The 25,091-nt window shown below is 45.1% G+C and overlaps 1 protein-coding gene across 1 annotated transcript in view; it reads left to right on the forward strand.

Annotated features, from left to right (window-relative positions):
- The first annotated feature begins 553 nt into the window (after positions 1 to 553).
- Positions 554 to 25,091, forward strand: part of LOC127033717 (transmembrane protease serine 5-like) — an 86,158-nt gene continuing 61,620 nt past the window's right edge. Inside the window, exon 1 of the mRNA XM_050921834.1 lies at positions 554 to 642. The gene's annotated coding sequence lies outside the window, so the exon portion shown is untranslated. The remainder of the gene's footprint in view (positions 643 to 25,091) is intronic.

Raw genomic sequence — 25,091 nt, forward strand, 5'->3', positions numbered from 1 at the left:
TTCAATAGGGCAGGATCAGAACGTCAGAGGGATATTTGAGCTCTTCATACATAGTCAAATTCCATAGTATGGGTATGTCATGCCTGTGCTTCCATCAGAACTGGATTTGTGCAGACAAAGGCTTCTTATGCCTGGGAAACTGACAAATGTTTTTCCAGGTTCATGGAAAGCAAAATGTTTCCTTTTGGCCTCCATTTTTTCCATCTAAATAAGCAGTGTTACCGAAATATTGGCTCTCAGCTAGGCAGGCCCAATAACAGCCTGACAGGGATAAGGAAAAATGCTTTATTCTGCAGAAGAAAGGAGAGCCTTGGTACAAAACACTCTACTCTATACAAAAACCAAGAATCTTTTATACACACTCACATACGGGCTTCGGTCGTGCTAGCATTTGATTGGTGGTTAACAAACCCTGCACTTCCGTTATCTGGTCTGTGAAAACTGGTTTGGAGCAAGTTTCTCCTGCTTTAAGGCAGAAGAGAAAAGAGAGTTCAAAACTTCAGGGTACTGTGTACATGAGGCTTCTGCTTCCCCCATTCGGTGCTCGTAAGCTGTTAAGTGGGGCTACCCCTAACTTTCACAGCAGCAATGGAAAAATGTCCCTTTGCCATGGAAAACTGACCTCTGCCCAATTCTGTTGGGGTAAGTCTGTCAAATGCTGCATATTATGTTGAAGGCTAGGATTTTGGCATGTTCTTGACATGGGAAAATGGATGATTCACCTTGGAGCCAATTGGCAAACAGTCACATCTGGCAAATGGGTAAAAGATGTTGAAACAGGAGGGGAATCTTGTCCAAGCTATCCATGTGATGCTGCCAAATTTAGCTGGAAATTTCAAAGGAACAGACTTTCTCATGAGCTGTCCTGCTTCTGGTCACAGCCTACAAAATGGGATTTCCAACTATCTGGGAACTTCCAGTCCCCACCACAGCTGAAAATGCTGTGGCATTGACAGGACCATCCATCTTCAGATGGTTCAGTTCAAGGTACAGCTATAAGAAATGGCTGAAGTTTTGGGGGTTCTTGATTTTTCCAACTCGTTTGGCTCTTTCCTACCAGGATTAGCATATACTTAATCCTGCCGCGGTGTGGGGGAATGGACTAAGATGACCTTGAGATCTCTTCCAGCCTAGCATTTCTATGATTTTAACAATATGCTCCCTTCCAGATGCTTCAAACTGCCTTTATTTTGTAAGAGCCATGGAGCTCCATCTACAGTCTTCTCTTCCTTTTTCTCCTTTTCACATTTTTCTCACTTTCAGATGAGTCATTCACAGGATGACTTGGGCACCATCCAAGCCTTCTCAGAGCTGATGAGATGCAGCTCAACTTCTCGCTGCACTGCACAGCCTGCTAGTGCTGCTGTGTTTTGTCGCCTTGACAGAACACAGCTTATTTAAGCCATGTCGTCTTCCCCAAGAATACAACGTGTCAAGAGGTGAGTGGGGACATGTGATACCGGCTGTGTGAAGGGGAGTGGAAAAGTTGGACACGTCGTCAGTTGGCATAAACAGTATGGGTGCCTTGAAGTCAACAGAGCTACTTGGATGTACCACAGCTGAAGATCTGGCCCAGTGAATTTTCCCTTCCTTTTCACTCTTAAGAGAGACTAGGCAGTTCACAACTCTGCGCTTTTTCAAACTAGCTTTTTGGATAGAAAATAAAACAGCCTCTTCTGTTTTAATGGCAACGTGGTGAGTTAGAAAACTGACTTTGATCTGGTGACGATGCTAAGACAGGCACACGTGTTTTTCCTGCTGTTTGGTTATTCATAAACAAATCCAATAAGCAATCTGGAGAGGGAGGTTTCCCTAAATCTCAGCTGGGAGTTTGAAACAAACTCAGAGTAACAAAGCAGTGATGGAAAGAATATGATTTAGCTCTAGTTTGCCCTTCCATATTGTGTATATTAGGGACACCCTGTGCTCTGGGTGTCCCTAAGCTTCTGACTGCCAGAAGCTGGGACTGGACACCAGGAAATGGATCACTTAAGAATTGCCCTGTTCTGTTCATTCCCTTTGAAGCATCTGGCACTGGCCCCTGTCAGACAGAATATTGGTCTAGATGGACCATTTGTTTGACTCAGTATGGGCCATTCTTATCTTTTCATTCAAACCAGGGTACAAGCTGAAATCTGCCAGTGTAATGATACTCTGCTACCTTTCATAGATGCGTTGATTCAGAGTGGGTTTTTTTAAGGACATTAAATCATCTAGTTTGATCTACAAGTGATTAAATTCCTCTGTTACTCTTGTACTGAATCCATTAACTTTTGTTTGAAGCATCTCTTCTAGAAAGGCATCCAGTCTTGACATAAAGATTTCAAAAGACAGAGAATTCACCACTCTCATCAGTAATTCGTTCGAATGGTTTATCAACCTCATGGTTTAAAAATTACCTTATTTCTAAATTCAATTAGTCTGGCTTTTACTTCTGAGTTCTTGTTACTCTTTTTTTGGGGGGGGAGGGGGGGCTAGACTCAAGAGTACCTTATATTCTAATCAAATCACCTTGTGACCTTTCTGATAAGCTAAACTGCTAGAGTTTCTTCAGTCTCTCACTGTAAGGCATTTTTCTAGCACTTAAATAGTTTTTGAAGCTTTTCTCTGCAGCCTCTGGTCACTGTGCCTTTGTGGGTCACAACTAAGAATACCAAATTCAGAATGAACTGCTGAGAACTAGAGCAGACACCCCCCCCAAACTGGTGGTTATTCCTGCATAAGATATACCAAACCAGCCACAAGTTAACTTCTCTCTCACTATGTTGGCTAATGAGTTATAAAAGCAGTTTCCTTAGATATTCAGTTCTTATCAACCCCCCCCCCAAAAAAAAAACTAGCCTTAAAATTAGTCACCTCAACTAAAAGGTTCTTCTGATCGCAAAGGACCAACCCCACACCCACATCACTGTACAACTCAGCTCTTACCCAAATAGCATGCTGTTGCCAGTCCTTTATCTAAAATTTAAAGGTTTGTTTATAAAGAAAGAAAAGTTAAAACTGGCTAAAGGAATCAAATCCATAAAGTTCTTGGTTCAGGCTTGCAGCACTGATGACTTAAACCTGCAGTTTATTCTAAGTCTCTGGCTGATTCTAAGTCATTAGAAGGTCCTCAATTCTTTGGTTAGACTGTCTCTATTAGTATAAATCCAGAGGCTTGAGCAGGAATGAGACAAGATAGCAGTGTTTTCAGGGCCTTTTACAGCTTGTGTGAGGTGGAGGGAAACTGATGGTTTCAGACAAAGCCCTCAGCATAGCTAGTGGCAAATTCAAGGTAAAAGATGAGCTGTTTGGAGTCACAAAGGCAAGTCACCTGTCAATGCCTGATTTCATTTAGTCCTAGCAGGAAATTCCGTTAAGCGTAGATACACATCTTCCATGGTCCATTGTCAGTTACATGTTCCTTTGATAAGCCACTCCATTTGAATAGTCCCTCCAAGTTGTGCTTGTTAGCTACCTTAGGGGTGTTGCCCTAGGAACAAACATTTGAAATCCAAGTATAGAGCCAATACTCCTGACTTGAAATATAAAAATGATACATGCATACAGGTAGCATAATCATATTCAGCACATCATAACCTTTCCATAGACCTCTTACATGCCAGAGTTTGTACAGGATTTGTTGCACATATAGAACAGTGGTTGCAACAATGACCTATGTGGTCCTAATTTTAATTAGATGGTATCACACCTCTAGTGCTACAACAGTTACACTGTGCAGAGAGTCAGGGAAGAAGGGATGGACTGCAGAGAGGCAGTACCAAGAAATCCCCCAGCCCTGCAGAGTTCTGATCTATGGAACTTGTTTCTACCATGACAGGTGGCAGCTTGGGGGAGTATCCCGTGTACCCAGCTGAGGGTAGATACACAAGCCTCATCGCCTACCTCGACAGCAGGCATAACCTCCTTGCTGTACTCTACAGCCCCTGAACAGCAGCAGGAGCAGAGGGGCTATGCGGCTGTTTCATACCAAGGCGTTGGTTCCAAGAAGATGCCTGACCTGAAATCCTGCTCTTACTTTACCCGGCAAAGTGTTGGTTTCTATTCTGCATTTATGTGAAGGAGGGCGCTGGGTCTTTGCTCTCCATGCAACATTAGCAATGTGGGCATGGTGCACACTTGATCTCCGGATCAGTGTTTAACTATTTATAACCATACAAGCTCCAGCTGCCTCTATATGCCGCTGCTCCATGAGGGCTCTGATGGCTTCTGCAAGAGACCACAGGGAGCACCCCCAGAGGGATATTATGCTACTGGGGGTCGGGGAGGGGGTGTTGCAGAAACTGGCCATACCTCAGAGCTTAATTCTCTAGAGCCTGAAGCTGATTTTATCCTTAACAAATGAGATAAAGCCTGTGGGTGACATGCCCAGCCTGCAGTGCTTCATCTTCCCTCCAGGCCCTGGTCGAGCTTTACAGGCTAGGAGCAGCGGTGCAATGTCAGGTTATGGTAGGCGAGAATGTCAACGGTGTGTGCTGGGAGCTGCCCCTTCTGGTAACACATGAGGCCAGTTTGGGGCCATACGATGGGACTCTACGGGTTCTATTGGGCTGTAGGTCACAGTCGGGCTACCCGAGTTTACGCTACTTGTAGCTGACGGGGCCTGGTTTTGTGCTTACAGCTGCGCAAGATCAAGGTTTTCCCATCAACAGTCTCTGAAGGGGATGATGCAAATGAGAGAGCAACACTCCCCCTCCGTTGATACGGAGCGTGAGACTTTCTAGCCCAGTCCAGCCCTTTTTATCTTCAATGCTCAGGAAAGCCCTATGTGCATTCTCTTTCTACACTTGTAGATTCTCCTCTTTCTCTCTCTCTCCCCACTCCACTTCATAGGTTGGCTGATTCATTGGGTTAAAGTTTCTATTTGTAATTAGAAGGCAAAGCACGGACCAGTTGACTAGGAATGGCTCTGTTAGGATAATAATGACCCGCCATTGCTCACATTAACTGACTTCCTTACATTAGCTTAATAAACAAGGGGACATTAATTGCTTCAGTAACAAATTCACATTCAGTTGAAGAGATGTTTACCATATTTCCAGAGGGATTTTTTTTATTAGAAGTCTGAGTGTTCAAGAAAGTGCTGCTGGCAGCAAAGCTTTCTCTGTCAAGGAAAAAATATGCAGTCTCTGATCTTTGGGGCTGTGAGAGAAGTTAATTAAATCTCCAGCTAATAAAATAATTTAAATAGCAGAGGCCTTCTCTGAGGTTTTGCTCTCACCCTCGGACCGACTGAGGGTACGTCTACGCTATGGGATTATTCCGATTTTACATAAACTGGTTTTATAGAACAGATTGTATAAAGTCGAGTGCACGTGGCCACACTAAGCACATTAATTCTGCGGTGTGCGTCCATGGTCCGAGGCTAGTGTCGATTTCCGGAGCGTTGCACTGTGGGTAGCTATTCCGTAGCTATCCCATAGTTCCCGCAGTCTCTCCTGCCCCTTGGAATTCTGGGTTGAGAGCCCAGTGGCTGATGGGGCAAAAATCATTGTCGCGGGTGGTTCTGGGTAAATGTCGTCAGTCATTCCTTCCTCTGGGAAAGCAATGGCAGACAATCATTTCACACCCTTTTTCCCTGGATTTCCCTGGCAGATGCCATAGCACAGCAACCATGGAGCCCGTTCAACTTTTTTTTTTTTTACTGTCACCGTATGTGTACTGGATGCCGCTGACAGAGGCGTTACTGCAGCGCTACACAGCAGCATTCATTTGCTTTTACATGATAGCAGAGACGGTTACCAGTCATTCTGTACCATCTGCTGCCAGTGTAATTTGGCAATGAGATGACAGTTATCTGTCCTTCTGTGCTGTCTGCTGCTGTCATGGGTGCCCCTGGCTGAGATGAGCCAGGGGTGTAAAGGCAAAACTGGGAATGACTCCCCGAGTCAATCCCTCCTTTATGGTTTCTAAAAATAGAGTCAGTCCTGCCTAGAATATGTAGCAAGTGTACTAGAGAACCAGTGTATCAGAGAGCACAGCTGCTCCGTGTCAGATCCCGCAGAAATGATGAGCTACATGCCATTCACGGGGGGTGCCTCTGCAACAACCCCACCCATTGCTTCCCTTCTCCCCCAACCTTCCTGGGCTACCATGGCAGTGTCTCCCCCATTTGTGTCATGAAGTTATAAAGAATGCAGGAATAAGAAACAGTGACTTGTTAGTGAGATAAAAAGAAGGGGAGGCAGCCTCCCGGTGCTATGACAGTCCAGGCAGGACATTAAGCGGTGCGAGGGAGAGAAGCCTAGCATGCCACTGCTATGATAGTCCAGGCAGGACAGAATCTTTTCTTTACACAGGGAAGGGAGGGGGCTGATTGAAGCTCAGCCCCCAGTTGCTATGATGAAGACGGTTACCAGCCATTCTGTCCCATCTACTGGGAATGACCGAGAATCATTCCTATTTTCACCCAGGCGCCCCCGGCCAGCCTCACCTGAAGCCAGCCAGGAGCACTCATGGGTTGATAAGAAGGACAGTTACCAGTCCTACTGCACTGTCTGCCACCGGGGAGGGGAGAGGAGCAGATACTGCTCTTCACTGCTGCAGCATCGCATCTACCAGCAGCATTTAGTAGACATAGGGTGACATTGAAAGAAGTCAGGAAACGATTTCTTTCCCTTTTCTTTCACGTGGGGGGGAGGGGAGTAAATTGATGAGCTATTCCCTGAGCCACGCCGGACAATGTGTTTGGACCTACAGGCATTGGGAGCTCAGCCAAGAATGCAAATACTTTTCGGAGACTGCTGGGGACTGTGGGATAGCTGGAGTCCTCAGTACCCCCTCCCTCCATGAGCGTCCATTTGAGTCTCTGGCTTCCCGTTACGCTTGTCACGCAGCACTGTGTAGCCTGGAGATTTTTTTTTCAAACGCTTTGGCATTTCGTCTTCTGTAACGGAGCTCTGATAGAACAGATTTGTTTCCCCATACAGCGATCAGATTCAGTATCTCCCGTACGGTCCATGCTGGAGCTCTTTTTGGATTTGGGACTGCATTGCCACCCGTGCTGATCAGAGCTCCACGCTGGGCAAACAGGAAATGAAAATCAAAATTTCGTGGGGCTTTTCCTGTTTACGTGGCCACTGCATCCGAGTTGAGATTGCTGTCCAAAGCGGTCACAGTGGTGCACTGTGGGATACCGCCCGGAGGCCAATACCATCGATTTGCGGCCACACTAACCCTAATCCGATATGGTAATACCGATTTTAGCGCTACTCTTCTCATGGGGGAGGAATACAGAAACCGATTTAAAGAGCCCTTTATATCGATATAAAGGGCCTCATAGTGTGGACGGGTACAGTGTTAAATCAGTTTAACGCTGCTAAAATCGGTTTAAACGCGTAGTGTAGACCAAGCCTCAGACTCCCTCTGGCACTCTGCAAGGGGTGTGGTTCTGTCTCAGCACTACTGAGAGGGCTATAACTTTGTGGTTTCCAGTAGTATTTGAATGAAATGGAAAATGCTCACAACACAGAGACTCGCTACTCCGCTGCAAAAAATAGGGACTTTATCGTCCTCGGTGGAGATTCACTATTTTTCTCAGAGAAAAATTAAAAATGCACATAAGGGCAGGAACTGTTTAAGAACATAGGGCAGAGGCCAAGCGGGGGCCCCTGGGTCATTGAGGCGAGTTCTGCTCTTGCAGACAACCCCTTCATGAAATAAATCAAGCTACATCTCTAGTGAGAGTATTGGCCCATGCTCCTCCTTTGCGAGGCTGTTCCAGAACCTCCTTCCTCAGAGTTAGACACCTTCTTGTTTGTGGTGATATAGTCGTGTTGGTTCCAGGATATGAGAGAGACGAGATGGGTGAAAAAAACATGCATGGGCCTAGACCTGAAGAAGAGTTTGGTGGAGTGCAAAAACTCATCTCTTTCACCAACAGATGTCATTCTAATAAAAGATATTACCTCCTCTTCCTTCTGTCTCTCAGAAACCTCCACCTACTTTCCAGCTTAAATTTACTCCTAAGCCATTAAGGCCCATTTGTTCTTGTGCTAACATTGTCCCTCCGTTTGTCTTCACAAATCTAGGGATGGCGTGACTTTACCACTAGTCTGGCCAGCATCGAGGGCTCCTTTACACAGCTGCGTAGAGAGCTGCAAGAACCAGTTGTATACAAGCAGCCCATCACACATTGTGGGAACTCGGCCTGCATGGGAGACTTCTTTGGGGTGGATACACACAGTGCCATAAGCTGCCTGAACGGAATCCCTTAGGGATGGCCCTCTGCCTACCTTGGAATAGCGTTCTAGATGCATGCATTTGTTCCCTACCCCTAAGAGGGTTCTTAATAAACAGACCATAGACCCCTTGCACATGCAGAGTCTGGTGAGAGGATTCAGGCAGTGATGTCCGGGGGAGATGGTGCCAGTTAACGTTAAAGTCCAGGGAGTGGGGCTGGCTGTCCTTGTCTGTTCCACAAAGCCATGCTCCAGGGCAGTCACATGATCTGCTAGTTGCACAGTTACCCGAGGGTGAGGCTTCTGCAAGGACGCGAGCACAAATCCAGACTGTGGCCCTGATCCTGCAGTCTGAGCTGTACGGGGAGCCCCTCTGGCACCCCACTGAGGTCAAAGAGTCAGCAGCAGCATCTGGCCCTTCATTAAAAGCATTGGCCCCCATTCATCTTTGTAGTCAGTGGAGTGACTGCTGGAGATTGACATTGGCCCCGTGGGTTTGTGTTCCACTGTTTGTAACGTCCGTTGTCACTTCTGGTTCTTATCAAACTGCATGGGAGAACGGTAAATGTTGTTTGCATTATGGTGGTAGTAGAGACGCTACTCAAGCTTAGAGTGCTACATGCTCTGCATCCACAGAATAAGAGCCAGCCCCTGCGCTGGAGAGTTTATAGTCTAAATAGACAAGACAGACAACGGTCAGAAGGGGAAACAGAGGCACAGAGCAGGAAAACTACTTTCCCATGGTCACACAGCACAACTGGGAGTAGAATCCAGGTTTCCAGATGCCTATTTCAGCACCCTACATGCTAAGCCACACTGTCATAGCTAAAAAATAGCCCCAGTCCCCTCTCTGGCTGTAGCTGTAACTCTGATTCATATCAAATCCCATTTGTTGCTGTTAATGACTTTTCCATGCATATACGGGAATGAGAAATCTCAGCTGCATCAGGAATCAGATGCTGTCTGCCTGGGACTGGCAGGCAGAATTTACAAGCAACGGGGCTATAGAAAGTCTGGAAATTCTAGGCAATGTCGATTTTCATTTTGAATAAGGTGCGAAAGCCACCGTGAGATTATTTGTTTCTAGTCTGCAATTTTCAAGATCAGTTAAATACACAGAAGATTGGCTTTAGCAGCCCAGCAACAGACTAATCTTAATACTTGTGCAGCGTGCACTGCAATATTATCAGATGTCGTCTGAGCAAGCACTCAGTATTTTAATTTGTAGTTCATTCTGTTTCAACAAACCTGCGGTAGGGCTCCAACTGAGATAAATCCAAGAGTTTGTTTAGGTGATGGAGAAGCTTAAAAATGAATAGGAACAAACATCAAACACTTCTTAACCTGACTAGGGCACGTGGCATTCTGCAAACATATTAAAGAGTGTGAAATTCATGTCAGCAGTAGCTGTCTGAGAGCAGTAACACAGACATGACGAAGCACCTGAAAAGAAGGACAACACACATGACCATTTAATTGTATTATGGTAGAAAACCGAGGCTGCTATCTAAATGAAACCCCATTGTGCTGGGCACTGCACAAACATTAATAAAAGTGCTGCCGGCAGAGCGAATATCAGGACAAATTTATCGGGACATCTGGTCACCCTAGCACAAAGTGACTGATTCATCTGTTCAGCTGGTAGATAAGGGCACAGAATCATAGAAGATCGGGGTTGGAAGACACCTCGGGAGGTCATCTAGTCCAGTCCCCTGCTCAAAGCAGGACCAACGCAAACTAAATCATCCCAGCCAGGACTTAGTCAAGCTGGGCCTTAAAAACCTCTAAGGAAGGAGATTCCACCCCTTCTTAGGGAACCCATTCCAGTGCTTCACCACCCTCCTGGTGAAATAGTGTTTCCTAATATCCAACCTAGACCTCCCCCACTGCAACTTGAGACCATTGCTTCTTGTTCTGTCATCTGCCACCACTGAGAACAGCCGAGCTCCATCCTCTTTGGAACCCCTTCGGGTAGTTGAAGGCTGCTATCACATCCTGCCTCACCCTTCTTTTCTGCAGACTAAATAAGCCCAGTTTCCTCCGTGTCTCCTCGTAAGTCATGTGCTCCAGCCCCTAGTCATTTTCTTTGCGTCTGCTGGACTGTCTCCAATTTGTCCACCTGTGTGCATACCTGTGTGTGTCTGTCTTCACTGCTAAAGAAAGGCAGGTGTTTACTGTGGGTGAACTAATGCATGTGAGCCATCCCGCTTTAAAATCCTACTGGGGAGAAAGCTCTGTAGTTTGACCCGAAGGTAAACAAGTGGGATCAACAACTGGCAGAGGTTTAGTGCTGGTCTCACATAACTACCTCATGGTAAAACCACTGGTGCCTTGTCTCCACTAGGATTTCACAAACAAGATAGCTGTCATGTGCCAGTTATCTTCCTACAGCCACCCTCCACCCCCCAAGCACCTTTTAGGCAATAGGTAGACAAAGATAAGCCTACTAGAATATTTGCTTGGGGGCTGATCTTTGTAAACGTTTCCCCAAAAAGGGTTCCATGCAGACAGATGCTCAAGTTTCTTTGCTGGACAATCAGAGGCCCAAATGATCAGCGTAGGCTGCCCTGCACGAACTGACTGGTTTTATTAGAAAGGGGGGCAGCTCACTGCAGTTGATTAATTTGGTCCTTCCTCTGCACCGCACCGCTTTGTGCAGATAACGCCCAAAGAGAGATTGTTTTGTCTTGGACACTCATAAATCTCCTTTTGACGCACCATAATCTGTTATTACTAGCTGCAGCTTCAGACTCCAATTATAAAGTTGTTGGTGTGGGGTTGGTGGGCTTTTTGCCTTATCCAAATCATATTAAGTATTAATTTAAAGTTTAATGGCTGGGCTGCCTTTCAATATTGTGCTGTTATTATTTCTTCTTATTTGTTATTTATAAAGGGCTGTAGCTAGATATTGAGTTTTAGTAAACTTATCTTTGTATCTCTCTCTTGCCATACATTTCCTTTTCTTCCTTTCTTCTTTTTTCTTTTCTTTGGGAGTGGCAACAAAGTGTATTTTGGTACCACTGCAGTCTGCCTGAGTACAGAATGCCATATGCAAGGAACAAAGAGCTATGGCACATGGAGTTTATCGTAAGGGGTTCATAAGCGAGATTTACTTTTTTTCTTCAGTTACCCTCCCCCTTTCATTATCTGTTCTTTGAAGTCTTTGATGACTGATATCAGCTCCTTGTCAGATGTAGCAGCCTGCAGAGAACAGGATCTGACCCCCTTGCTTTCTCTCATTGTGTACAAATAATTGTTTTCATAATGAAAGGAAGACTGGATTATATCCCAGCTAGCTTTTGGGACTGAGCTGTATTTGCCTGTATTGGCTGGGGGGCTAGCCAGCATCCCAAGGACCAAAGATACATGATATCCCAATCCCTGGGTCTGCTCACCTGTAATTCTAGGAGATGAGAGAACAGATCCAAGACCTTGTTCATTCTTGTCCCCGAGGGGGAAGGATGAGGGAACTCAGTTTGTCTGGCTCATTCTGTCCTTGGTCTCTCTGCTGAGGCTGTGACTGTCTCAGCTTGCTAGCATCAGCTTTGTTGGTGGGTTGTTTTGTGTGTGATGTAGATGCCCTTCCGCTGGGAACTGAACTGCTGAGACCCACCAGCCCTTCAAGACATGTAATGCATGGCTGAGCCCACCACCAGCTTGGCCCACTATTGACTTGGTAACCCTCCCCTGCCTGACCACCTGAGCCATTCAGCGTCCATTGGAGCCAAAAAACACAAGGTCACTGCAGCAGTTGCGTAGTTGCACCTTCCCCCTTGTGAACCAGGCCCATACTTACTGAGCAGCCACCTATAAGAGGGTGGAATTAAACGATGTTTCAATACCCCGGTAAAGGTTTGCAAGATAACATCCCTTCAAATCCACACCACCACCCCCAGCAATTTTAAACAACGGTTGAGCTTTCAGCAGCAATTTCTTGCCAAACTCTGCAGCCCTCAACAATGCAAGAGTGACAAAGGCACTGCAGAAAATTTCATGTGAGGAGCTATTTGTCAGGAATGACATTATTGACAGGCAAATTACGTTGCAATCAATGGAGCTATCTTACAAACGAAACTTAAGCCCCTCCGTAATAATAGCTCAGCAATCCGGTATTGATTAAGTTGCCTGGGCCACATTCGTCTGAGGAAAATGCCTTGTTTTGCTTGAAAACCTGCAGACATCCTTTAGACATGATAATACTTCAGTGATGCAGGCTGGTGTTCTGACCAGCTTCCTAAGGGCGACTGGTATTATGCTGGGGGGGGGCACTTCATCGATTTGATGTCCCGCTCCATTTCTTGTCCTTGCTTCGAAGTATCAGCCCTTGGATGAACTGAAAGAGAGAAACTTGTCTCGGTGGAAGGGGTGGAAAGAATGCAGCTGTCTCACCTCATAATTCAGGAAAGATGAACCATGTCTCTCAGAACAGGGGTCAGGCGAGAGCCTGGAGGGAAACGGAAGGAACATCATTAGAGAGAAAGCAAACAACATCGGGAGGCAGTATAAAGCTTTAACGTTTTTCTCCTTATGGGGAAGCTGCTGCTTGGTAAGGGCTGATCCAAAGGCTTAGATCTCAGTGGAATTTTCTATCCAGCCCGAAATGTGAATGTGTCGTCGCTCTAGTGATCTTTGCTAATGTAAATATAAATAACTGGGAAGGGGGGAATCTTAAACCCTTTTTTATTTTCTTTGGCCTTGTCTTCACTAGAAAAACAGGTGTGTTCGTACTTCCTATTGCATGACGTTTCCGTGAATTAAAATCCTACCGAAGACAGGGCAGTTGTAGTTTTAACACAAGTAAGCAGGTCAAGGTTGTCATAAACAGATAGCTAAGGGTTAATGTCTCTTTCACCTGAAGCACCTGACCAGAGGACCAATCAGGAAACCGGATTTTTTCAACTTTGGGTGGAGGGAATTTTGTGTCTGAGGTCTTTGTTTTTCTGTCTGCCTGCTTTCTCTGAGCTTTGGAGAAGTAGTTTCTACTTTCTAGTCTTCTGTTTCTAAGTGTAAGGACAAAGAGATCAGATAGTAAGTTATATGGTTTCTTTTCTTTGGTATTTGCGTGAATATAAGTGCTGGAGTGCTTTGATTTGTATTCTTTTTGAATAAGGCTGTTTATTCAATATTCTTTTAAGCAATTGACCCTGTATTTCGTCACCTTAATACAGAGAGACCATTTGTATGTATTTTTCCTTTCCTTTTTATATAAAGCTTTCTTTTAAGACCTGTTGAAGTTTTCTTTACTGGGAAATTTCAGGGAAATTGAGTCTGTACTCACCAGGGAATTGGTGGGAGGAAGAAATCAGGGGGGAGATCTGTGTGTGTTGGATTTGCTAGCCTGATTTTGCATTCCCTCTGGGTGAAGAGGAAAGTACTTTTTGTTTCCAGGACTGGGAACAGAGAGGGGGAGTCACTCTGTGTAGTTTCACAGAGCTTGTGTCTGTGTATCTCTCCAGGAGCACCTGGAGGGGGGAAGGGAAAAAGGATTATTTCCCTTTGTTGTGAGACTCAAGGGATTTGGGTCTTGGGGTCCCCAGGGAAGGTTTTTCAGGGGGACCAGAGTGCCCCAAAACACTCTAATTTTTTGGGTGGTGGCAGCAAGTACCAGGTCCAAGCTGGTAACTAAGCTTGGAGGTTTTCATGCTAACCCCCATATTTTGGACGCTAAGGTCCAAATCTGGGACTAAGGTTATGACAAAGGTAAACCCTATCTATTGATGTATCTTAGTTACTTACATGGCCTGCATTACTAGAGTATCTTAGCACCTCACAATCTTTAATCTATTATTAATATCTTTATCTATCTTTAATCGCACAAAACCCCTCTAGGGCAGAGCCATGCTATTATCCCGGTTGCACAGAGAGGCTAAGAGACTAGCCCAAGATCACCTAGGAAGTCTGGTGGAACAGGCTTGATCCAAGCCCCCTACGGATAAGGCAGGTGGAACACAAGCTCAGGGCTGTACCAGTTGCAGAGCTGGCACATCTGTCTCTGGGCAGATACAGTGATAATTATACAAAGAACCCATTCACTCCAATGCCCATTAGGTCAAGGAAAGTCTTTCCATTGGATGGCAACACTGCCACCCCCTATGTTCCCATCTGTAATAATTCTGGTTGTCCTAATTATCCATAGAAAGGTTTGTTTTTTTTTTTTAATCCTGTTCAGCTCTTGGCCACAGTGACATCTTGTGGCAGGGAGTTCCACAGGTTAATTGCATTGCGAGAAAGAATGTTTCTTTTCATCTGTGTGGCATTTTCCACTTTTCAATTTGACTGTTACCTTGGTTCTTGTATTATGAGAAAAAGTGAATAGAAGTTCCTGATCTACCTTCTCTATTCCAATCATTATTTTGTATCCTTCTGTCTGATGCTTCGTTATTCATCTCCTCTCCAAGCTGAACAAGCACAATCTTTCCAGTCTCCATATGAGAGCTTTTCCAGGCCTCTCATGCCTGCATACATATCAGACCTAAAGTATGAGACCCAAAGTATGCAGCAGAACAGAGAAAGAAACCTGTTGCTCTGCATAACTCCCCAGGTCTCTCATCCTGTGTTCTGGAAACCACATCCTATAGTGCACCATAACGACTGCACAGTGTGTCTGGTGGCTGACTCCCCATGGGGCTGTGGAAGACAACAGCGAGTTACAGTGACTGCATGTAATTTTCATGCAGAGATGAGCCTGGAGCAGGCCCGAAACCTCCTGAACTTTGAGAAACTTTGAGTCCTGCCTCCCTTCAAACTCCCTGGCTTGGACCCATCTCTACTTTCTATTATAATCAGAATACAGTAATATGGTAATAATTAGAATCTCACTCTCTCTGTCCCCCAGTTCCAAGAGGGATGAGTTTCATTGTGTTCTTTAAATTAGCTATCACCCACAGAAAGGGGGAAACGACTTCTTAATGACTGACCTTGTTTCATTATTAAGCACCTACTGCACTAAGGGAGACCATTTGTTACCGGACTTGCTTCGGCACAAAGCTCTGGATTAGCAGTGCTCAGAATTAACCCTGGGAGCAACGCTCTCTTCCCACTTGATAAGATCCGTTGTGGAGGGCAGGCTCGTTCATTAGACAGTTCTTGGTGCCGTCCATCCATTTCCCGACCTTCAGCCATTCACTCTTGTGTTGTCTAGGGCAGAGACACTTGTGACAGGAGAGGGGGTTTTGGAGGCTATGTGTGCTAACATAGCCTGGCCCTTCTGGCCTTGTCACTCACGCATAGTAAGGCAAAGAGCTTTGTAAGGTAGAAGCTGCAATACACCAGGCGGGAGGCCTGAGAAGGCAGTGGCTTGAATAGCTTCTGATGCAGCGGGAGGAACCCTCATGCCAGAAACCCCCCAGGCTGTGCAAGAAGTCTAGCAAACCCCATGGATAAGCCTGATGGGGAGGGGTGACTCAGCTACCCGGCCATAAGGACCCCGACAAAGCTGCGACCCAGGCAAGATGGTGCCTCTGACTTCTTGTTGCTTTGTTACTGACTCCAGGAGCGGCTCTGTTTGTGTTGACCTGATCTTTTGCCTTTCTCTCCCCCAGATGTAAAGTAAGCAGCCCACCAGAGTGGGAACCTGCCAGGACTAAGAGCCTGAGTGGGGCGAGGTGCCCTCGAAAGACTCTTTTATAGCACTGCTTTGGAGGAGGTTCTGGCAGACTTTTCCCTTAGCCGCTGACAATCATGTTTTCTTGCTGACGTTTTCATTCCCCTAAGGGCACTTGGTTCATATAGTTTTTCACTGTGTTGCAATATTGAAGAGCTTTGTTCTCTTGCTGAAAAACACACACTTTTGATACCTGGTACATTTAAAATGCACCAGCTACATCGGCATCCTTTGGAACTTATTCCTTTCCCAGGCGGAAATTAAAGTCTAGCAGTACTTTGTGTCTCCCCTTTCGGTCTACTGGGATGCAGAGTGCGCTCAGGACTCTGATCACAAGGCTAGTCCTGGGGCCTGAGGATGTGGCATCCACTTACCAGGGTGCTCCTTGGCTGGACCTGCCGGGGAGTGGCCTGGTGGGAAGAATGCAGCTGGGACATTGGGGCTTGGACAGAGCAGGAGAAAGCTCTGAGGACCTGGGAGAGCTCTGTGGCTGGGAGTAGAAGCAAAGCTGGAATGCTGGGGATTGGGAGCAGCAAGTGGTGGGCTTGGGAGAAGGGCAGTGATGTTAATGAGGAGTCAGAGAAATACCAAGAAATAATATCCCAAATGCTCCTATCTCAGAGCGGAGCATCACCGATGGCCTGAGCTCATTGCATGGCAAGTGTGTCACAAACTGGATTTCCCGAGAGGCTTCCTGAACCATTCTGGGAAGAGATGAATAGTTTCCAGCATTATGATGTATCGTAAATACACCACCAAGTGACATTGCCTATACTGCTGCTTCCCATGCCTTCTGCTGCTAGTTTTGGGCACTGGGCAATTCTTCATGTCAGTTTACCTTTGTAAAACCCATTTAAACGGTATTAGCCATGAAAGGAACTGCTGCAATATCCTAACAGCCTTCATTTATCAAAACATCTTTAAGAGAGGGGGGTGGGATTTGGGCCAGTAAAAGCTGCATGTTAGCCGAGCTCCCATCCTTTCTGCTGCAGAAGCTGATTTTCAGGCCTCCTAATATATTCTGATAAATATTTGTATGCGGCAGTTGACAGCATCGTAGGATGGTGCTGGAGATGGGGGCAAATGTTACTGAAGCTTTACAGAGGACATCTGAAAGAGACAGAGTAAAGAACAAGGAAGGAGCCATGTCGTGGGACTTGGAAATCTAAGAAAAGACAACAGCTAATCTAGCATGGATGGCCCAACAAACTATGTTTTATCACCCTTACTGGGCTCCACTCAGCATGGGTGGCTAGGTGGGTGGATGGAAGAAAGGTAGGGAGAGACTCTTTTTGTTAAAATTTCTCCTTGGATCCTGATCCTCCAATCAGTTCTGCATGAACAGGCCACTGGGCCTGTACAGACTCTTGGTCCAGTCAACCACAGGGCAGGGGTCTGCTTACATGTATCCAATCTCAGGATAAGAACCCCTGAAAAGCAAAATTAAAGAGCGGAATTTGCTGAGGTCAGAGAACAGCAGCATGAAATGACCCTTCCCTTTGCATCTTTGTGTCCAGGAGTCTTAATATATTTTTCTCCCAAAGGACAAAAGGTCTCTCAGGAAGCAGATCCATCCAGAGTGCTCGCTCTTGGTGGACGTGGCCAGTTCTGGGTGAAGGTGATGACATCCACCCCGTTGTCAGATTTCCAGAAAGAAAAGTGTCTTGAGACTTTGGAAATGCACAGGTCTTGTGCTGACTTTCTGCCCTGGGGAAGTTTCACCCGGTGAGGGCAGAGGTGTAAATGTTCAGATAATATTGTCATTTTTTTCCCATGCAGTTGTGTTTGCAGCTTATAGAGGAAACCAGAGTAGGAAGTGTTGAAATTATTTTAAGTACGGTAGCACCTAAGAAGAACCCCATTAAAGTCTCCGGGCCCCATTGCAGTAGGTCCTATACAACCCTGAGCTGTGACAATAATGGATTTTGTTGTGTCACTGGCACTTCTGAACAATCAATGAAAAACTTCGCTTGGGGTCAAACTGAAATGAAATTTTAAAAAAATTTTCTGCCCTTTAAAAAGTTGGGAAAAAAACATTTCAGATCAAACCAAATGTTTCATTTGAGCTAAAATGAAGTGTTTCATTTTGCTTTCAAGCATTTGTTTTTAATTTTAAAAAAGAAATATAAAGGAAGTTTCAAAACAAACAATCATTTTGAATTGAAAAATCAAAATGTTTCATTTCAAAAATGTAAAATGAAACATTTTCCCTTTTTCAAAATTTTTTTTTTGGTTCTTTTTCTGACACGAACAATTCAGCCCAACTGACCCTGAAATGTTTTTTTTCTTTAAAAAAAGTTTTGGCTGACAGATGTTGCCCAGGTCTGGTACAGACCAACACCAAAGCAGCCAGCCCCTGCCCCAGAGGACATACAGTCTAGGTGTCATGCAGGATGCAATAGGTGGACAAGACAAAGTGGGTGGGTTAGAGAGTGAGGTGCCAATAAAGCTAACGAGTTTCACAGTGAAGTCACTCCCTAGGCTGAGGACAGGGCTACTCCCATTGGTGTAGGTCCTCCACCTCCCCCAGGGCCAGTAGCTGTGTTGATGGGAGAAGCCCTCTACACTGGGAGTTCGGTCGTTATGACTGCATCACTCAGGGGTCTGGATTTGTGATACTGACACAAATCTGTAGCATATATCAAACCCTAGCTACCGTTTGTCTAGCCAATGCCCCGTGAGAATCCTGGGGGGAAAACCCCTATTCTGGCCAGAGCTGCAGAGTGAAGGGTGGGGAGAGAGTTTGAAGAACCATCTAAACTGCCTCTTGTCCCCAGCTCTTTGCATCTTAGTCCATCAGAAGTTCTGATGCAATGCAGCCATATCAGGTCTTTCCACTGAGTTCTCCGGGCTTTGGATCAGGCCCCTTGTCTGTCCATAAACATAATCTGCGGTGTAATGAGTCTCTGCAGCCGAGCGTTGCCTCTCATCAGAGCCTAATAAAACATCCTCATCAAAGGATGTTTTTATTGCCTCGTTAATGTCCCCCTACTTAACGCACGAGAGGCAGCGCTGCCATTTTGACCGTGTTCAGTCTGCAAATTCGCCCTGTGGAACAAAGGGAAATTGGAATTAAGAGGAGACGGCGGAATGGCTGTCTGGGTTATTCACCACTGGGATGCTAAGGAGGGGAGTCAGTGTGAGAACATGCTGACTCAGCCCCCCAAAACAGCCTCCATTGGTTCCCCTCTTGTCTTTCATGCTGCAGCCTCAGATGCTTTCAAATGAGGATCACACCAAGCTGTGACGCTTTGGGGTTCAACCAGACCAGGAAGGCGTTGCCTTTCAGCTCTGGGTGTCTGAAATACTATTCTGCTGGATTCCACTGCCCAGTAACTGTTTGCAGGAAGACCCCAGCACCTTCGAGTCCTGAATTTTCCCCAAACCATCTGCCCTGTGGTGTCCAGCCTTCTCGCTGGAAACTGACAGAGGGTATTAAGTTTGCTGCTCCCTTAAAGAGACAGTACCCACCCAGCACTTCTTAACTTAACTGGGGTTAACAAACACTGTATTTTAATCAAAGCACCGAACTGGTTTATAGTAAAAGTAAAACAAAGTGATTAAATGACAAGGGATAAGTTTAAGTGATAAGTGGATAAAAATAGAAAGGGTGATACGCCAACAAAGCTAACATTATGCTTCTAAGATTAAAACCTTATTCAATAAACTCTGGAGTTTCTTGTTCAAAGACATGTTTCTCATCGAGTCTCTTTTCCAGCATGGCTGATCAGGCTCTCTGGCCAAGACCCTTCACTGATCTCAAAGTGCTTGGTTCCTTTGTCTCTTCAGGTGAAGGAGTCAGAATGGCTTTTTCTCTCTCCTTATATCTTCCCAAAGTTCATTGACCCTGCTTCAAGAGGTGGGAAGCTTCCTGGGGTGCAGTCTCCGTCCCCTGCTGTCATCTTTCCCAGTTGCTCTCCTGAGGGCTTTGTTTACCTGGCACATAAATGTGCTTTTCTTTGTCTTTGGTCACATCTGGCTTAATTTACATTGGAGCCTCGTTCAAGCAGGCTGAACCACCTTCCATTGTTTGGAACAAGCGTGGCTTAGGCACTGCATACCAAATATATTTCAAGAAGATATTTCCAGCACCTATCTATAAAGTCACACTGGGTGTTCTTACAGTCATATGGGCTTAATCCAAGTGCTCTCAGAGCTGTGTAAAGCAGGATACAGTAACGCCACTGAAATCAACAATATGCCCCCTCATTTGAGGGTTTAAGTTATAGGGAGTTAAGTGGTGCTTACGCCTGGTGTTAGCTCTCTGCCCAGGAATGAATTTCACCCTCTAAGGAGTATCAGAGGGCTAACCATGTTAGTCTGGATCTGTAAAAGCAGCAAAGAGTCCTGTGGCACCTTATAGACTATATTGGACAGACGTATTGGAGCATGAGCTTTCGTGAGTGAATACTCACTTTGTCAGATGCATGTCTCTAAGGAGAGCGGAGATGAGCACATATTTACTGCACAAGTACAAGCTGGCTATACTATCAACAAGCTAACGTACATAACGTGTGTATTATTGATTGATCTTATTACACACAGAAAAAACATTAAAAGAACATTATTAAGGTTGCAGAATCAAGCACTTAGAAAATGCCAGATTTCAGGTTGCCTTTGTATTTTAGTCTCACCACTATGGTATAGTCTTTACTTACACGATGACATAGTATTTTTTTTAATTTTCAATGCTTTTTTTTCCATTGGAAATGCCTTAGTTCTGGCATTTCCTAACTTTTGAATGTATATTTTTGTGGGTGTAACACATATACACACATTTTGCTGAGGTTTTATCATTATCAATATTACAGCTCCATCCAAAAAGCCCTTTTTTGCTTTAGTTAAAAGCAAAACTCTTGGGCTAAAGAATACTTTGCCAAGAAGCTCTAAACAAACCCAGTTCTAGTTCTTTTTTCCCTATCATTTTTGTTTGTATCTAATGAGTCATTAGATTAGCACCTTTTGAAATTACAGGGAGAAGACAAAAAACCCTATTATCAGAAAAAAATCCTCTTGCAGCTGATTTCTGGCAGCAAGTGACACAAAGTTTTGCTGTGTTCAGAAAGTCGGAGCTTTAGCTTTTCAATGTAACTGTTTTTAAAAAACATTTGGTGCAGCTTCAAAATCTCCTCTCACACATTCAGTTAGCTTTGTAGTTGGTGGGTTAGTATGTGCAAGTAACTAAGATGAAAAGGGTCAGCCACGTGTTTCAATATCTTAGACGCACCTGTGCCCCCTCATATGTCACACATCCATCCCACGGTGCACACATTCTCATCCCATGTCACATGTCGCCCTCCCAACTGATACACACACACTCCCACAATCTTGTACTCACACACCTAATCCACGTGCGCATACATGTTGGTAGTTCACACACCCCATCCACACACATACTCCTTTACCACACTGCACTCACATTGCATATATCCCAAGCGTGTACACACACACATTCACACACAGCCTCACATCTCCAAACCGACATGCAAAACTAGGTACAGAGTCTGCTACAAAATGTCAGTAATAGATGCTAATCATGCCAACCTGAGTGCAGTCATGAATGGTGAATGAACTAGTCTGATGAGAACTGGGTAGAACCTGGGAGGGACCCAGTAGGTGTCAGGTGAAAGGGAAAAGGCTCAGATTTCACTCCACACCAACAGCAGCAAAACCACCCTCTGCCTCTCCCTCTCTCTGTGGCTCTGGTTCCAAAACAGGCTGGGGTTATTTTTATTGTCTGCCTCTTTCTCTGGTGCTGTGCAGCTTCTGAGACGACACCGCAGAGCAACCTCCAGCAAGAAATGCTGCATACTTTCACTTTCCTTGTAAATACATGGGGTCTTTTTTTCCAAGTCGGATTTGCTTTGAATGTTTCATCAGGGTTTAGTCTGATGCTCAGCATGGGATCTTTCCAACAAAGCAGGAGGGAAAGGGATAGAGGATATGTGTTTCATAATACTTAGCGCTTTGCATCTTCAAAGCACTACTTATTAACTAACTAATCCCCCTAATGGCCCCAGGAGGTGACTTCCATTCCCAAGCAGCTGACACCACTGCACTGTTGCCAATTCTTGCAATAGTTGCTGTTTTTCTTGAAGCCGCAGCTTCTGGAGCCATGTGATTATGACAGACTCTCAGCTTTTTTTAAAAAAATAAATTACTTTCTGACCCTTGTGGGTATAGAGAAAAGCTTGAAAACATGAGACCTTGTCCAGTTGCAGATCCTGATCCTTGCAGAGCAGCTGCAGTAAGGGGAATGTCACGGAGGGATTGATGCTCTTTCTTCCTCACTGAGATCTGCCAGATCTCTACCCCCAGGGGAGGGAACAATCCAGCCTTATAGTAGCAATGGGATTTAAAGGAGTGTGACTATCTCATTAAGAAGCCACCATTTCTGCTTGCTAATGTGCCTCAACCTGCCTCCACCTCCCTGAGCAGTTGTCTGGATTGAGTCCCATGTGACTATGTCAAGGGTGTGACTTGTTACTGAAGTTGTTATCCCAGGGCAACCCTGGTGTAGATGCAGTTACATTGGAATAAAGATGCCTGATAGCAGGATAGCTTATCCTCATTCCCTCACAAGAATCTATACTGATATAGGCACATTGAAACTGGTATAACGAAATCCATGCTGTGGGGAGGGTTATATTGCTTTAATTGCATTGGAATAGACTGGAGAATACACCATTGGGAACAGCCTGATCTACCTGGAGGACAATCGGTCTTTTCCATCTCTGGCTGCTAGGATGCTCTGACATGAAGCTGGCCTGGGCACGTGCTTCTGCTTGCAGAACAGGTAGCTTATAAAGTGCTTTGAAACGGGGAGGCATAGCGAGGAGGCCAAAAAGGTGTGAAGGGAAGTCTGGGGACGTGAGGAAGAGTCAGGGTGGCCCATTGAATTGGAGGCAGGTTGACCCTGAGGCTGTGGCACTGCACTGGGAATGTGAAGATTGGAGGGGGTCAGTTCCTGACTGTGCTAGACTCCTGGGGGAGCCATGGGAAAATCCTTTAATCTCTCAGTTCTTCATCTGTAAACTAGGGTTCGTGTCCCCTAGCTCACACTGGTTGTGAGGATAAAGTCATTAACAAGAAGCTCATGTATCACAGGGATGGGTGCCAATGAAGCAATGAGAGAGAAGAGGTGGGTTTTTCTAAAACCCCAGCAACCACTTTGACCCTTCTTCTGGTGTATTCCCCTCCAGCCTGTAGAAAGACTTTGTTCTGATTTCCTTTCCGTAAAGCTGCTTCCCTCCTATTTCTTGCATGTCTTGCTTGCTTGTCTGTCTCTACGCACAGTGCAGCACTGGCTTTGCTTGAGGGCTTGGATTGAGAGCAGCCAGGGTAGATGTGAGTTTTGTTCATCCCCATAAAAGGACGGCCTTCTCCATCTGGAGAGTTGTTATATTAAAAAACTGCTTCTGTGTCTGAAGGCAGCTAGACTTCGCAAAGCGCACAGCTGCATATTTCTGCAGATAGATCCCAGCCCTATGGAAATATGCCTCTCTGATTGGAACTGGAGAGTAATAATGATTGTAGGGCTATGCCATCTGCTTCCCCTAAGCCCCTGGTTGCTGCACAAACACTTGAAAAGAATAAAAGCAAACTCTTGTGCACAACAAACATAGCAAATGTCAGGATTCTTTATTCATTTGCCTCCATCTATTAAATTCTGTGTTTGACAAATTTGTGTACCTCTTGACTTTGATGGGTTCAAAACCCAAACCCAGATTTGTTCCCAGCACCATGAAAGGGCTGATAAACTGCGTCTAAAACTTACTTCCTCAGGACACATAGAAGATAATACAGTGATAAGTAACAGTCATAATGGACTTGTCAAGAATGCATTATGTCAAACCAACCTCGTAGCTTTCTTTGACAGGGTAATGAGATTTGTGGATGAGGGGAAGCGGTAGATGTTGAATATCTTGACTTCAGTAAGGCTTTTGTTACTGTCTCACATGACCTTCTCATAAACTAACTAGGGAAATATAGCCTAAATTGTACATAGCCTGTTGAGTTAAATTTGTTACCTAAAGCAACCTTCCACGTGGTAGGGGAGCCGCCATTCAGAGATACAGACACCGCTGGCCTCTCAGTCTTAGTGATGGGTAACAAAATGCCCTTTTGCATCTCCTTGTATTACCCAAAGTTCATTGTCTTTGTCTCAAGAGTCAGGTTGACCCTCTGGGGCTCAGACTTTGGGATGTCCTCTCGTGGGCTGATGGCATGTTGTTTCCTCATCCTTCTGGTAACTGGTGTTTACCTCAAATGCACATGAACTGCCCATTGTCTCTGGCTTACTCTGCTTGATTTGCCTGTGTCCTGAATATAAATTATCATTCCTTTGTCTAGGATAAACTTGTTTACCGACTCTGCCTCCAAAACATATTTTAGGAACATATTTCCAGTACACATACAGAACTCTTTATGCACCATCTGTACATACATCATGCAATGATACAAATGACTGGTGTGTCACCAGCTTTCCTTTGCTACTTCACACTCAACACTACAAATAAATACGATGACAGCAGTGTGTTAGGTGTAGTGAGTGTCTCAGACCTGGTATGAGGTACTGTACAGTGGGCCCTCTGCCAATTGACAGTGCTGGGCTCTGAGAGTCACGATGTCTCTGTCCTCCTTTTATCTACCTATCTAGGTTCTTATTTTTCATCCTTCACTATGGAATCAAAGCCCCACCCAAAAGTGCAGAGTGTGCCCATAAAGAGAGATTGCTCTCTCTCAGTGAACATGGGCCAAATGTTGAACTCACTGATGTCAAAGGCAAAAGTCACATGGACTTTAGTGGCACAAGATTTGAAATCTTATGCAAAGTTTTGCCAAAAAAAACCCCCACACAAATAAAAAATCCTTCTCTCTGCAAAATTCCAGATCTTTTGCTTTTTGAAACAAGAGGAAAGCCACCTTTGTCCTGAGTTTTGGGACGTTTTCAAAGCTCACATCAATTCAGATCCCCTGGTCTTCATTGCTGTTTTGTTTTGCTCTCGGATTGGTAAGGCAAGAGCAGCCTTCTCCTTTAACAAGTCACTCTTCACAAACCGAATGGTTCCACCAAGGAAACCAGACGCATTGTCCTTGTGAAATGGCTTTTGTAAATTGCACTTCCAGTTACACAGTTGGAGTCCATTTTGTAATTAGTGTCAATTCATTATTTAAATAGCCAGAACATTTAATATCCCCCAGGTATAGCTTTGTACACATTTTAGCTGAAATAAGACTATTGAAGAATAATAGAGCTAATAAACATTGCATCAAAGCCAAAAATTACCCTTCAATTGTTTTATGAG

Source organism: Gopherus flavomarginatus, chromosome 13, assembly GCF_025201925.1.
Source record: "Gopherus flavomarginatus isolate rGopFla2 chromosome 13, rGopFla2.mat.asm, whole genome shotgun sequence".
Taxonomy (NCBI): Eukaryota; Metazoa; Chordata; order Testudines; family Testudinidae; genus Gopherus; species Gopherus flavomarginatus.